The sequence below is a fragment of the Trachinotus anak genome, unplaced genomic scaffold (genome assembly GCF_046630095.1).
Source record: "Trachinotus anak isolate AG129_WGS33_773 ecotype Australia unplaced genomic scaffold, CSIRO_AGI_Tana_v1 ptg000019l, whole genome shotgun sequence".
NCBI classification, from domain to species: domain Eukaryota; kingdom Metazoa; phylum Chordata; class Actinopteri; order Carangiformes; family Carangidae; genus Trachinotus; species Trachinotus anak.
The window spans coordinates 24,719,378-24,732,153 of NW_027273870.1; the positions used below are offsets into that span (position 1 = coordinate 24,719,378).

Sequence of the window (12,776 nt, forward strand, 5' to 3'; positions counted from 1 at the left end):
GTTGTCATCGCTCTGAATAAGTTGGCTTTTTTTTTTTTTTGGATGTTAGGTCTCTGTCTCTCAGTCTATCTGTCTATCTGTCCCCAGAACTTTCTCCTCTTTGTGTTATTGATCTAAAACTTCATGTACAGTATGCTGCTGCCTTCTTGGTGTGGTCTCATTTTCATAAGGCGTAACCTGCTTGAATATAGATTTGAATCAATAAAGAATACCGAATTCCCTTCGCCTGTGTTTTTACTATGAAGCTCATTGATTCCTGAGGATGTGGAGATGCCAAACTGTGGACGAGCCCGTGAAGAATTAATCTTTTCTCTGTTTTGGGATTTCACATCAAACCATATCACACAGTCTCCTCTCAGCAGTTACAAACAACTCGTCTCCTGGTGTACATGTACTCACACACACGCAAACACGCACACGCTTTACAAGGCGCAAATGACACATGAGATTTGTGCAATCGAGAGTGAGTCATCTGGATTAGATTAGATTACAGAGTAAAACGAAGTGAGGAGGAAAGGAAGGAAGAGAGGAGGAGAGGTACGGGAGTGAAAGAGAGTCAGATCACAACGCAGCTCGCTCCGAGGCAAGAACAACTACATCTCTCATGACCGGGAGACGCAGAGTGAGTGTGTGTGTGTCTGTCTGTCTTCCGTCTACACGATTCAAAGACATGTAATTTGTTTTGACTCCCAGCCTCACCCATCTTCACCCCTCCCCTCTTATCAGAGTGATTGACTTACGGAAATAAGGCCTCAACATCACACAACATCACACATCCCTGAAGGGGAAAGAAAGCCTATGTCTTTTCTCCCCCCTGTCTTCTCCGCCTTGGGGGCTTTAAAGGAGGGGGAGGAGGGAGTGGTGGTGGTGTGGGAGCAAAGGGGTGGGGGAGTTTGGGGGTTGAGCTGACGTCCAGACTCAGCGTGATGGACGTTTCTATAAGAGATATGGAAACACGGAGCGTGACGGACATTTCTATTATAGAAATATCCCAGCTCCTGCTGCCCAGCCTGTGGTGCTGACAGAGAGGGAGACGTTCGCTGCTGGGTTTTAGGGGCAACTGAGTCAAAGTGGGGAAAATAACAATACTATTGATACAAGCTCTTACTTTTCTCATCATGGTACAATTTTTGCATCTCCTCATCTGTCTCTGTCTCTTTGTCAGTGGCAGAGCATCCCTGTCTGCCTATCTCCGTCTCTGCCGTTGCAGTGTGGGGGTTATGCCAGAATAATAGGCACGACTGATAGAAATCTCCTCCATCGGCCCTGCGGTGCTCCACTTGTCACTCCCCTGCAGAGAGAAGTGAACATGTGAGAAGCCGTGGATGATCCTCTGTGGCGAAGCATTGTATGGTTACGTAATGCGTTTAGTATTCAGAGAGGAGAAAAGAAGAAGAGGGAGAACGGGGATGGAGAAAAAATGGCATGCAGAGGTGGAAAGATTCAGAGCTACATTAAAGAGAAAGAAGAAAATCACAGCAAGTGGGAATAAGTCCTTGATTTTATTTCGTTATCTCTGACAAACAGGCTGAGATGTAAATCTTGCTTTTCATTATCAAGTCACCAAAGATAAAATAACATTACAATGTGGCCGGAAGTATGGAGGCTTGTGTGTGCCAGAGTAATTCTATATACTACGCTTCCAGAACAGCTTCTATATGGACCTGGAGGTGAGATTGATTTGTCAACTACTGTTTCCATAGTCAAAATGAGCTTTGAATCTCAGCTATACTGCAGTGTTTAATTAATGTTTTTTGCTAAATCAAATCTAAAAGATATATTAAAATATTAGTAAAGTTAAATTAAAAAAAAAAAATCCTTGTTAGATTTTTGAATTATGAATTTATACTTTACCAATACTTTACAGTTTGGCACTGTAAAGTTTTTTCTTTCAGAAAAAAAAGTACTTTAATGTTGTTTTGTTTTTTAATGTACTTCCCTTCTATATTGCATCTCAAATAACATTTAATTTTTTTCCTGAATTGGCATTTTGTTAAATGCATCATTTAACCTAATTTAGTTGATCAGTTTTTTGCTTTATAAAACGTATGAACTTATTCACCGAGAGTAATTAAACACTGAAAAAGTCTAATTAGTATGTTCACATGTTTGTGGCACTTTGACGACTCCATATACATGAATCCAGAAACAGGTAAAGCCTGTGTCAAGTGTGACACAGTGTTGGTGTTGTGAAGTGTACATCAGAAAATTACCACCATCACCTGACATAGCAATCCTCCAAAAGCTGATACACAAAGTCACACACACACACACACACACACACACACACAGACACACACACACACACAAACAAACAGGCCTGCACAGAAAAACAAACATGTACACAGGTGTGATAACTGTGTACGTGTAGTCTCTCTCTCTCTCTCTCTCTCTCTCTCTCTCTCTCTCTCTCTGAGCAGGCAGTAGGCCAAAGAGGGTTTTAACACGCTTAATGGGATTTCACACTCCGAAGTACACACACGTACACACTCTCGGACACACACTAATGTTGAAGATAAACATGTCTGAAAGCTATGTGTGATCCCAGACAAATAAACACACACACCCACACATGCACACTCTCTGACATAAAAGGATTTGTCAGGCTCCCACATTGTATACATGCAAAACTAATGGAGTCCAATATCCACACAGTAACATTACTGTTACTCACTCATTTCCAATAGACGTGGCTTTCCACACCTGCCAGGACGAAAACACACAGGCAGCTGAGTCCCCCACACAAATCTTTTATGTGTCTGTCCAGCATCAGCGTTGAGTGCAGTGGTCATTGTGACCTGTTACACTTCAGGTAGGTGTTAGAGGAGTTAAAATCCACCTTTGAGAATCAAATTCTTTCAGTCTGAAGGCTTGTAGGGGTTTGTGGCTTGGTTCTTTTTAATCTTTTTTTTTGTTTGTTTTTTTGTGCAGAGGATGGCAGCTGTAGTAAGATTGGATTCACAGCAGTTACAATAGATCCTAACAGTGACTCAGAGTGCTTGCCAAAAATTTGTTCATAGAAATCTTTCAAACTAGTCTTGCATTATAATCCATTTCTTCACTGGTGATTGTGACACTGAGTTTGGTTTCAAACACTCAGTCCTTTGCCAATACATGACTTATTACAATACTTACTGTTATCATACAATATTACTAGGTAATAGTAATGTAAATGGTGTAAATAAAAAGTTGTGGAAAAGCTCTGAGCATTTGCAGCATAATGACCAATACAGATAAACTCATGTTTAAGAAGAGCAGTTCGGGGAGTGGGGAGAATTTTGACACTTTTTTCTGTCCAACGTGGCAAAGTACAAATGAGGTTCAGTCCAAAATCACAGATGCAAATTCAGGCTGAGCTTTCATGCATGTAAAGTCGCCCTGCTGAAATGCCTTGCAAGTGCTGATATTTGCAGTAACAGAGAGCGAGAGAGTCTAAAATGGAAGAAGGTAACATATTAGCTGTGTTGCAGCTCATGCTGGTGGACGATTGGCTACAACCAACACCGTGTTTGATTGACAGACCCTAACACTGTAAATTCGTAAAACAGTGTTGAAAAAGAAGTCGTTACACTTGGTTGAGATGGAAAATGCAACAACAGTGGACAAAATGGAAACATGACAATGTACACACAGCATGTGACTTCAACATTACTGAACCTTCTGAAAAAAAAAAAAACACAGTGGCAGACGAAAACATTAGATCTATGTGGAGGTTTGACTGGTGCTCTTTCAATTATTGTTGCATCATACGTGCTGAAAGAGGTGACTGTTTTGTTGTGACATCACAAAGTCCTGAGGGCTCGTTTTAAGGCTCAGTGTCTGAATACAGGCCGTGAGCATTTATCTGTGGACTTTCACAGTATTAATAAACCTAGACCTGCTTTATAATCAAAAAAAGACATGGAAATCTCATTTTATACAATAGGGGACCATTAACTTAGTGTGTGGTTAGCAATTGAGAGCACATCATTAGTCGTACTCATTACATCACCCTGATACCAGATTAATTTCACTGTGCTACATTCTGGTCTAACCAGGCCTTAACTGCTGTGCATCCAAGCTCCCTTTCTCCACGAAGGTGCAAACTACAAACTTTTCATAGCCATCTTTCAACCTACAGGCAGTGAGAATTTGATTCTAAGAAGAATGATTTTCTATGAATTAGTCCTCTAAGAGAACATCTGTTTAGACAGACAATTCTCAAAAAAAGCAGGCGTGCTATGGATCAATCTAATGTTCCTCCAGAAAATAATCTCCAGAGTTCTCTGAAAAGTAGATGGAATTTTTTTTTCCCCTCTCCAAACAAGCAGCTCTACTGTAGTTATCTGTTGTCTTCAGAGCATGCAGTAAAATATGGGACCTCTGCAGTGAGGAAGTGAGGGAGAGAGGGAAAGAGAGAGAGAGAGAGAGAGAGAGAGAGAGATTTCTTAGTAATAGAAAGCGGAGCTTATGTGCTCTGGTAGGTGGACCGTGTTATGGCCTGTCTGAAAACTTTTGCAAAGTTTGGCTTTAGAACTTTACCAGACAAATGACCACGGCTACATACCATAACTCATATTGGAAAGCATCTCTCCCTCTCTCTTTATTTCTATCTGTCACTCTCTCATACACAAACACAAACACGCACACAAATACGCACACCCGCAGCTAGCAGCAGCTGAAGAGGCATCACTCAGACACCTCAAGCTGTTCATTTCCTTCCTGTCTTGATACATGCAGCCAACTGTAAAATGTTATAAAAGCAGCATCAGTGTGTCTTTTCAGCACATGCCCAAACCCACACACACACACACACACACACACACACACAACCATAATCACTTTTTCCTCTCTGCCACTTCCTGATAAACACATTATGTTAAAAAGTATTCATACGACCTGTAACTCTGCCACGAGTACACATTTCTCTGCGTGCCCGTCAGCTTGTGTTGTCTGGTTTGTGTGTGTGTGTGCGTGTGTCCGCCTGTGCATTTGTGTGTGACAGACACCGGTGAGTTGTTGACTGAATTTGGGAGGGCGACGTAATGGAAGCGCCGCTCACCTGCTCTCCAGGTTGCCGCTGTGTTGACGAAAATAGAGACAACCTCTGCTGTGATGGTGGGCACGGCAATTGAGATAAATGTTGGAAATAATGGAAGCGCGGTACTAACTTTTTTGTGTCTCTCTCATAGTTGTATCATCTCTGTCACACACATGCCTTAGAACTACAAATAGCAAATGATCAGCTATATTTTGTCCAGCAATCACCAACACAGAGACATGTCATGGATTCTGACTCACAGGCACCATCATAACTCTTTTTTAACAACAGACTGTAAATAATAGCAGAAATAAAATCAATGTGGCTTCACTTGGTGAATGATTTGAGGTGAGTAGAGTGTTTCTGGTTGCTGTCAAGGTTTCACTTTTGAAACTGAAGAACAGGACAGGTGAAACAGGTGAATGGAGAGGTGAACTGACAGTTTGTCAATTGCTAGTTAAATACCATTTAAAATAATCTCATAGTACAATGTTAAAAAAAAAAAAAAAAAAGAAAATCTGTGGTTTTTGCATCCTAATAAACCTAATTCTAAGAAGTTTTGGACTCAACAGGCTCAGCTGCAAGGTGGGGTCATACAGACAGCTGAACAAAAATTAAATGTTTGAAACTCCTACTAAACAAAATAAGAAATAAAAAAACTATTCACTCTGGTCTGTTTGGCCTGTGACCCCTTAAAATGAAGCAACCCACAAGTTGCACATGCCTATGATCTGTGAGTGTTCCCCTCTAACCTTAGACTGTTTACTTTGAGTCATTCTTCGAGGCCTGAAATGGTGAGTGTAATTTTGTGTAGCAGAACATGGGCTGTTTTTCTTTTGCAATGCCTTTAATCATCTTGTGACACCTCAGATTTATCTCGCAACCTCTTGGAGGAGCCATGACCTCCCCAGGTTAGAGACCTCTGATCTAGTCCAATTTGACACAAGCGCTGCTATTGTGTATCATGAGTTTCAGTATCTGCTGCTGTGTGCTAAAAGCTTGGATTTCTTGACATTAGCATTAGTGTAGTGTAAGGATGTTTTTTTTAAAGGTACTGATAAACAGACTTTTATACTTGTAATGGCAGGTTGCAGTGTGTAGATTAACTCACTAGGTGAAGCTGAGAAGATGTAACAATGGAAATGCTGCCTACTCTCGCCTGCCTACTTATGTCAGTAACATTGCATCCTGGTCATTCAGCTTTAATGTTGTAACTTAACATTTTGCCCCTCCTATTTTTGTCAAACTGCACCGTCTACAGTTTTGCCCCACAGCTGGGATCCAGCCACATGAATGCAATGACAGCATCTGCCTCTGCTGCACTGTCATTACAACTCACCTTTTTTTTACTGCTAAAATCAAAAATTTCACTTGCAGTTTTGTTAACTGACAATTTGAAAGGCTTTAGTACAAAGTAATGATGCAACACACTGTCAGTAAACTGCACATGCGCTGTTCACTCTATGGAGCTCTGACTCATCTCTCTAAGTGAATTTATTGAGCTTTGTTTGAACCTTAGGAAACATTTATGATAAATTTAAGTTAAGAAGAAAAAGAAAAGGTCACTCTGAGCAAACATAAATCATTCAGACATTATGTGAAAATTTCACAAATGCTTTGCTGTTTCACTTGGAAATAGTTCTGCTCTACTTTTCAAAACATCTCTAAACTCAGAGAACAAGAGAACAGCAGCGTCCTTCATCATCTGTGTTGGCTGGTTTGAAGTCAGTTCGGTCCTGTGTGTGGAGTGTCTCATCTTTGTCACATATCTAGTGTTATGTTGTTCCCTGATCTGCACTAAAGCTGTGCTGAAATTCCCAAACAGATGCTTGCTGTTGCTCCACCTACACACATTGTTGGGGTATTTGCTGCTGCCACCTGAGCTGATCATGTTTGAACTTTTTACAACTTACTGTGTGTGACCGCAGCAACTACACCGGCATCGCTGAGCTCAACAACACAGCACGCTGAGCTAAACAACTCTTCCCCAGCAGTGGACAAACCTACTGACGAAACAATCTAGAAAGTGGATCTTGAGTTGGGAGTCTTTTTTTTTTCATTTCGTTGTTTCAAGATCAAAAATGTTTACATTTAATGCAACACAGACAAAATGTAGATGTGGATCAGAGTGTGATTTATACAAACAGGGGGGTCAACTTCTTCCTGGGGTGGGGGGGGGTGGGGGGGGGGTGCAGGGAGCAGCAGCATGGAATAGGCTAAATGACAATAACAGAATTGTGGATATTTCTGTGTTCTGACTTTGCTCTGAAGGTCTGAAGAACTCACTGCTGCTCTGTCTCGTCTGTCTTTGCGCCGTCAACGACCTTAAACTTACCACGGAGCGAAATTATTTTACAGAGTGTCTAATTGTACTACTCGTGCCGTTAGAGACTGTATAAGCTGCAATACACCATAAGATTTTCTGGGAGAAACCTCCCTGAACTGTTGTTTTTACCTCTTTTGCTTAAGCCTTAATCAGGAAGAGATGACATGCATAAATATGTAGATGACTGCACAATGTACTTCCCCTGGTGTTTCTCAAGGCCAAGCACCTTTCTACCATTAAAAAAACATTTGGAGCTCAGTTTGTGGTTATCTACATTTTAATGAATGATGAGAAGTGGACAGAAGTGGAAGTAAGTGAGTTGGGATTGTTTAGACAGACAGCTATTTCTAAGGCCAGGAATGAACTCCAGTGCTCAGCAAATATATCAGTTAAAAAAAAATTCTAGGAGTAACATCAGCTTCAAAGTTTGATCGTCCTGCTAGGGTTAATCAATCAATGCTTGATATTAGTTAGCTAAACTTGCTATATTAATCATGTCATATTGCTAACTCATTACTGCTCTGTTATGCAAAGTTAAAGAGAACAGAAATCAGGGTCAGAGGTGGACAGGAGCTGCTGCAGTGGTGGAGTTGCACCTGCTGCTGCTGCCCATTCAAACTAAGCACAAGTGCTGTTTGGTGGAGGATGCATCAATAGCAGCACAGTGTCTGACAGCAGCTGATTGGTGTGTTTCCCACAGCTCCATCCACTTCAATGTTGTTTGAGTATGAGCAGACAAAATTCAAATATGGAAATCTCGCACCTATTTGCCTGATAATACTGTATTCATGTAGAAGCCCTTTTCTCACAAGAAGTGAATTAAGACTGATGTTCAGGGCCTTATAAAATTCTATAAACTTGTATCAGTGGCAGGAAGTAATAACTCTTAAAATATTGAGGATAAAACCTGGATTTCTTATGTCATGTCTATATGAATGTGATTGTGTTCACACTCAGTGCCTGTGAGAGTCTGCGTGTGCTTGCTTTGTAAATGCGTGTCTGGAAAATGGAGAAACCAGTGATTGATGGAAAGGTTAATCATTCTAGACAGATGGTATGTGCTGCTAAATCAGCATTAGGTGAAGTCAGACTGTGTGTGTGTGTGTGTGTGTGTGTGTGTGAGTGAGTGTGTGGGTGTGTGTGTACATCAATGTGCCCATGCCTCCTTAAGCTGTAATGAGCGAGTGTCTGCCACTTCATTGGCCGTGAGGGGAGGGGTACCCGGTCAGTCAGGCATCATGGGAACCAGCAGCCTCATTATTTCCAGAGTATGGAGACGAGGAAAAAAAGAGTGTATCCACCTCCTAACTTGTATTGTGAGAGTGTGTGGGAAAGCTGCTCCTTGACATGAAACTCAAAGCAGCTACAGTGCATTTAGAAAGACCCCTTAAATTTTTTCACATTTTATGTTGCAGCCTTGTGCTAAAATAATTTTCCTGCTCATCAATCCACACTCGAAACCTCATAGTGACAAAGTGAAAACAGAATTTTAGATTTTTTTTTGCAAATTCATTAAAAGGAAAAACTGATATATCAAGTATTCAGACCTTTTGCAATGACACTTTAAATTTAGCTCAGGCGTCTATCATCTCTCTTGATCATCTTTGAGATGTTTCTACACCATGATTGGAGCCCACCATATGGGGTAAATTCAGCTGATTGGACAATGCCTATCAGAGGAAAATAAACAAGCAATGAGGAGGAAGGAACAACCTGCAGAGCTCAGAGACAGGACTGTGTCGAGGCACAGATCTGGTGAGGGTTAAGGGAAAGCTGAACGAAGCAAAGTGCAGTGATATCCTTCGAGAAAACCTGATCCAGACTGGGCATAAGGTTCACCTTCCAACGGGACAATGAGCACACATCCAAGACAATGCAGGAGTGGCTTAGAGAGAGAGGATCTGCAGAGAAAAATGGTAGAAAATCCCCAGGTCCAGGTGCCATAGGTGCTTCAACTAAGCACTGAGCAAATAGTCTGAATACTTAAATCAATGTGATATTTCAGTTTTTCCTTTATGACAAATGAGCAAAATTTCTAAAAATCTGTTTCCTTTTTGTCATTATGGGGTAATGAGTGTGGATTGATGAGGGGAAAAAAATGAATTTAAACAATTGCAGCATAGGGCTGCAATATAATAAAATGTGAAAAAAGAGAGAGTGAGTCTGAGCACTGTCTGACTGAAGACTGAACACACCAGGTGGGAGCTGAGGTCAACACCTCATCACGCCAGAGCTTCATCAGACTCCATACAAACCCACAGAAAGCTCGCCAAGGTCAATTCATAGCAACTGTGACTCAAGAAGTGTGATTGGACTGACCCGGCATGGCGAGGTTTAGTGCGTGCGTGTGTGTGTGTGTGTGTGTGTGTGTGTGTGTGTGTAAAACAAATCCGATGAGACTCTGTAAATCTTTTGTCTAAACCTCATAAAATCTGTTGACCTAAGGACACTGCTTCACTGAATTGGCCAATAAAAAGATGACATTCACGCCAGCACACGCACACACACACATGCACACACACACACACACACACAGTTTTAATGCATAGCTTGTTGGTTTGCTAAGACATGCATTACAGCTACAATGTTTGCATGAATTACATACATAAAACATGATTTTGTGTAACCAAAATGCCTTCTCACAAGGAAACTCGTGCACAGCCACACAACATGAACACACACACACACACACTCACAAATACATTTGCACATGAGTTGGAAAGGAAGACGGAGGCAGCAAGCCATGGCTAGCACGATGTGATAAATGTGTTTTTAGATCCTGTATACACACAGAAACTCACACACAAAAACACATGCTGTAACATAAAAGGATGGAGAGAAAAGAGAAGCACAGAGTGAGTGAGGAGTGGCAGGGGAAGGAGAAATTGTTATTATTGTTAACATTGTTGTATTTTTTCGTGTATTTTGGTATTTGTATGTTGCGAGTATCAAATACTGTTGTAAAATGACTTATTTTTATGTTTTCCAGGGATCCAAACACTGGTGGAAGTGAAAGTAGTGTGAGCATTTTCTCTTTCATCTCACCCCCGCTGAACTGATCCTAGGAATACGTCCACACTAATGCTTTTCATTTTAAAATAAAAATGATCTCCGTCCAGACGAATGTTTTAGCTCCATATCAGAGATAATCTCCATCCATACTAACACACTAAAAAACGCATATCATACACTGGGCATCTATGCACTGGTGTAAACAGGAAGCAGATTGTCTACTCTGCAGTAAACACAGGTATTTATTGGCCCTGGCTCAGATCGGCATTGATGTAAACACAACACCAAAGTGCACATGTTCATTTTCTACACTGTGCTCGGGCCTGCAAGAGTGAGCTGCAGCCCCAAAATAAGTTTTAAAAACACACAATCACAGAAAGAAGCATCTCATATGGAAGCTCTGAATTTAGCTCCAACCCAGGGATGAGAGTCTGCATGGCAGCTAACAGCTCGCTCCTTGTCCTCTGTGGCTGCGTGTGTGCCCTGTACCTGCTGACATCCCTGCAGGTGTGTGTGTGTGTGTGTCCTCAGTCCGAACAGAAAGGCAAACTCATCTGACAATGTAAAAGGTGTTAATTGCCTTTTTCAGCGGGTTTATCTGCTTTTAAAAAGCCCTCTTTTATCTGCTAATTTTGGTGTAAAAAGGGTATTAGTTGCAGAGAATACTACGAACGTGGACAGGAATGGCAAGAAGTAACTGTGAGCTTTATTACCCAGCATCAGTGGTCAATGTCACTACTGGTGTTGTGGCTGAATGGGAGCAAACCCCTGCAGCCAGGTTACAAAATCTTGTTGGGAGCCTGGTACTAGATGAGTAGAAGTGTTTTGGAAGTGTTTACATATAGGTTTAATGTTCTGGTGTCCACATATTTTTGGCTATATAGAATTCTCAAATTACTCACTGATTGTAAACTGATGAGGTTAGGCAATAGTAAAGCCATGGGATTGCAAAATGATGTTCTTGAGCTATCAAGTGGTGTTGTATGTGAAAAGACACTTAAAAAAATTGACCAAAATAAAACAATAAGACAGATATATATTCAAAATAACTACGAAATCTTTCCTCTCATCCACTTAATGTAAATACTCAGAAAAAATTGCTTAGTCCACCACTACCACACAGTTTGATTGACATCTCTGAACAAGCAGGAGGTGCTGCATCAGAGCTTCATTTTCACGGTTACACTTCCACTCAGACACAACAAGCTGCTAATAATCTGTTTGACCACCGTCATATTTCACCACCACTTCCTCTTTTGTTATGCAGCCTCCTCATATTCTCCATATTATGTTTCCACAAATGAATACTTGGCAAACATGCACATATTAAAAGGGCCATTCATCACCAATCAGACGCACTGAAATGCCTCCTGCTCTTTTTATACATCCACTGAAGTTGAAGTGCATCCATAAAATGAGAGATTGTTGAGTAACAAGACCACAAGAGTCTGAGATTGACCAACAACTGTCAAATCTGATCAGATTAGAACTGAAAAATAAAGGAATAAGACAACTGTTTAAATGTCTTGCTTGAGCCATCATCTCTACCAAGTTAGACTTCTTATTAATGATTTATAATGTTTTCTATCAGTGTTTTTTGCCCATAAATCAACCAAAGACATATTTATTTCTTCAAAGTTAAAACCAGCTGTGTTTGACATATTAGTCCCTGAGAGAAGTCAGACTTCAGACTGTTTTTCGATGCATTTTGTTGATGTTTCTTCATATTTCAGCACTGACAGGCTCGAAAATTGTAAGTTTAACAAATCTAGAACAGAAAATCCACTACATTTGATGAAAAGGTTGCTCTTATCTTCAAGGTGTCACATTTTCCAGAGAACACGCGATACGCTGTAATATAGATCCTCACAAAGTCTCTCCCACTGAGTATTATAAATCCGTCTTTATCAATTCTCCCAGATCACATCTCATACCTACATATTATCACACACAAAAAAACACTGTCTGTCTGAGCCACCGTGCCATTGGACCAGCCAGTTCTTATAGCAACAAATGACCTTTACATGTACATTTGAACATGTAGCCATTATTAACACAACAATATGCTCTAATTAAAATGCAAATTTAACTTGGTACATGAAGTTTACTTGAATATCTCCATGATCTGTGCCTTTATACCTCTACTCCACCACATTTCAGAGAGAAATATTATAGTTTTTACTCCAGTATTTACTACCCAGATAGCAAAAAAAAATCTGGATCATGCTTGAGCCACATGCTTGTTTTCTTCTGGCCCAGTACATGCCCTGTTCCACGGCCTGAATCACAGCTGCAGCTAAACTGAACATAATTAAAATGTTGTAAGTTTCATCTGCTGCCGAACATGGTTTCTTGCTGGGAGTGGGTGGTGGTGATTCGTGCTTGACAAGAGCTTCGACCATTGTTGCGTTTATAAGA

The 12,776-nt window shown here is 40.8% G+C and overlaps 1 protein-coding gene across 3 annotated transcripts in view; it reads right to left on the reverse strand.

Moving 5' to 3' along the window:
* LOC139636817 (protein ELFN1-like) overlaps positions 1–12,776 on the reverse strand; it is a 120,644-nt gene that overhangs the window by 17,562 nt on the left and 90,306 nt on the right. For 2 of the 3 annotated variants that reach the window (XM_071505169.1, XM_071505167.1), the window contains exon 4: positions 1,109–1,291. The exons of the other annotated variant lie outside the window; for it this stretch is intronic. The gene's annotated coding sequence lies outside the window, so the exon portion shown is untranslated. The remainder of the gene's footprint in view (positions 1–1,108; positions 1,292–12,776) is intronic. 3 annotated transcript variants of the gene reach the window in all.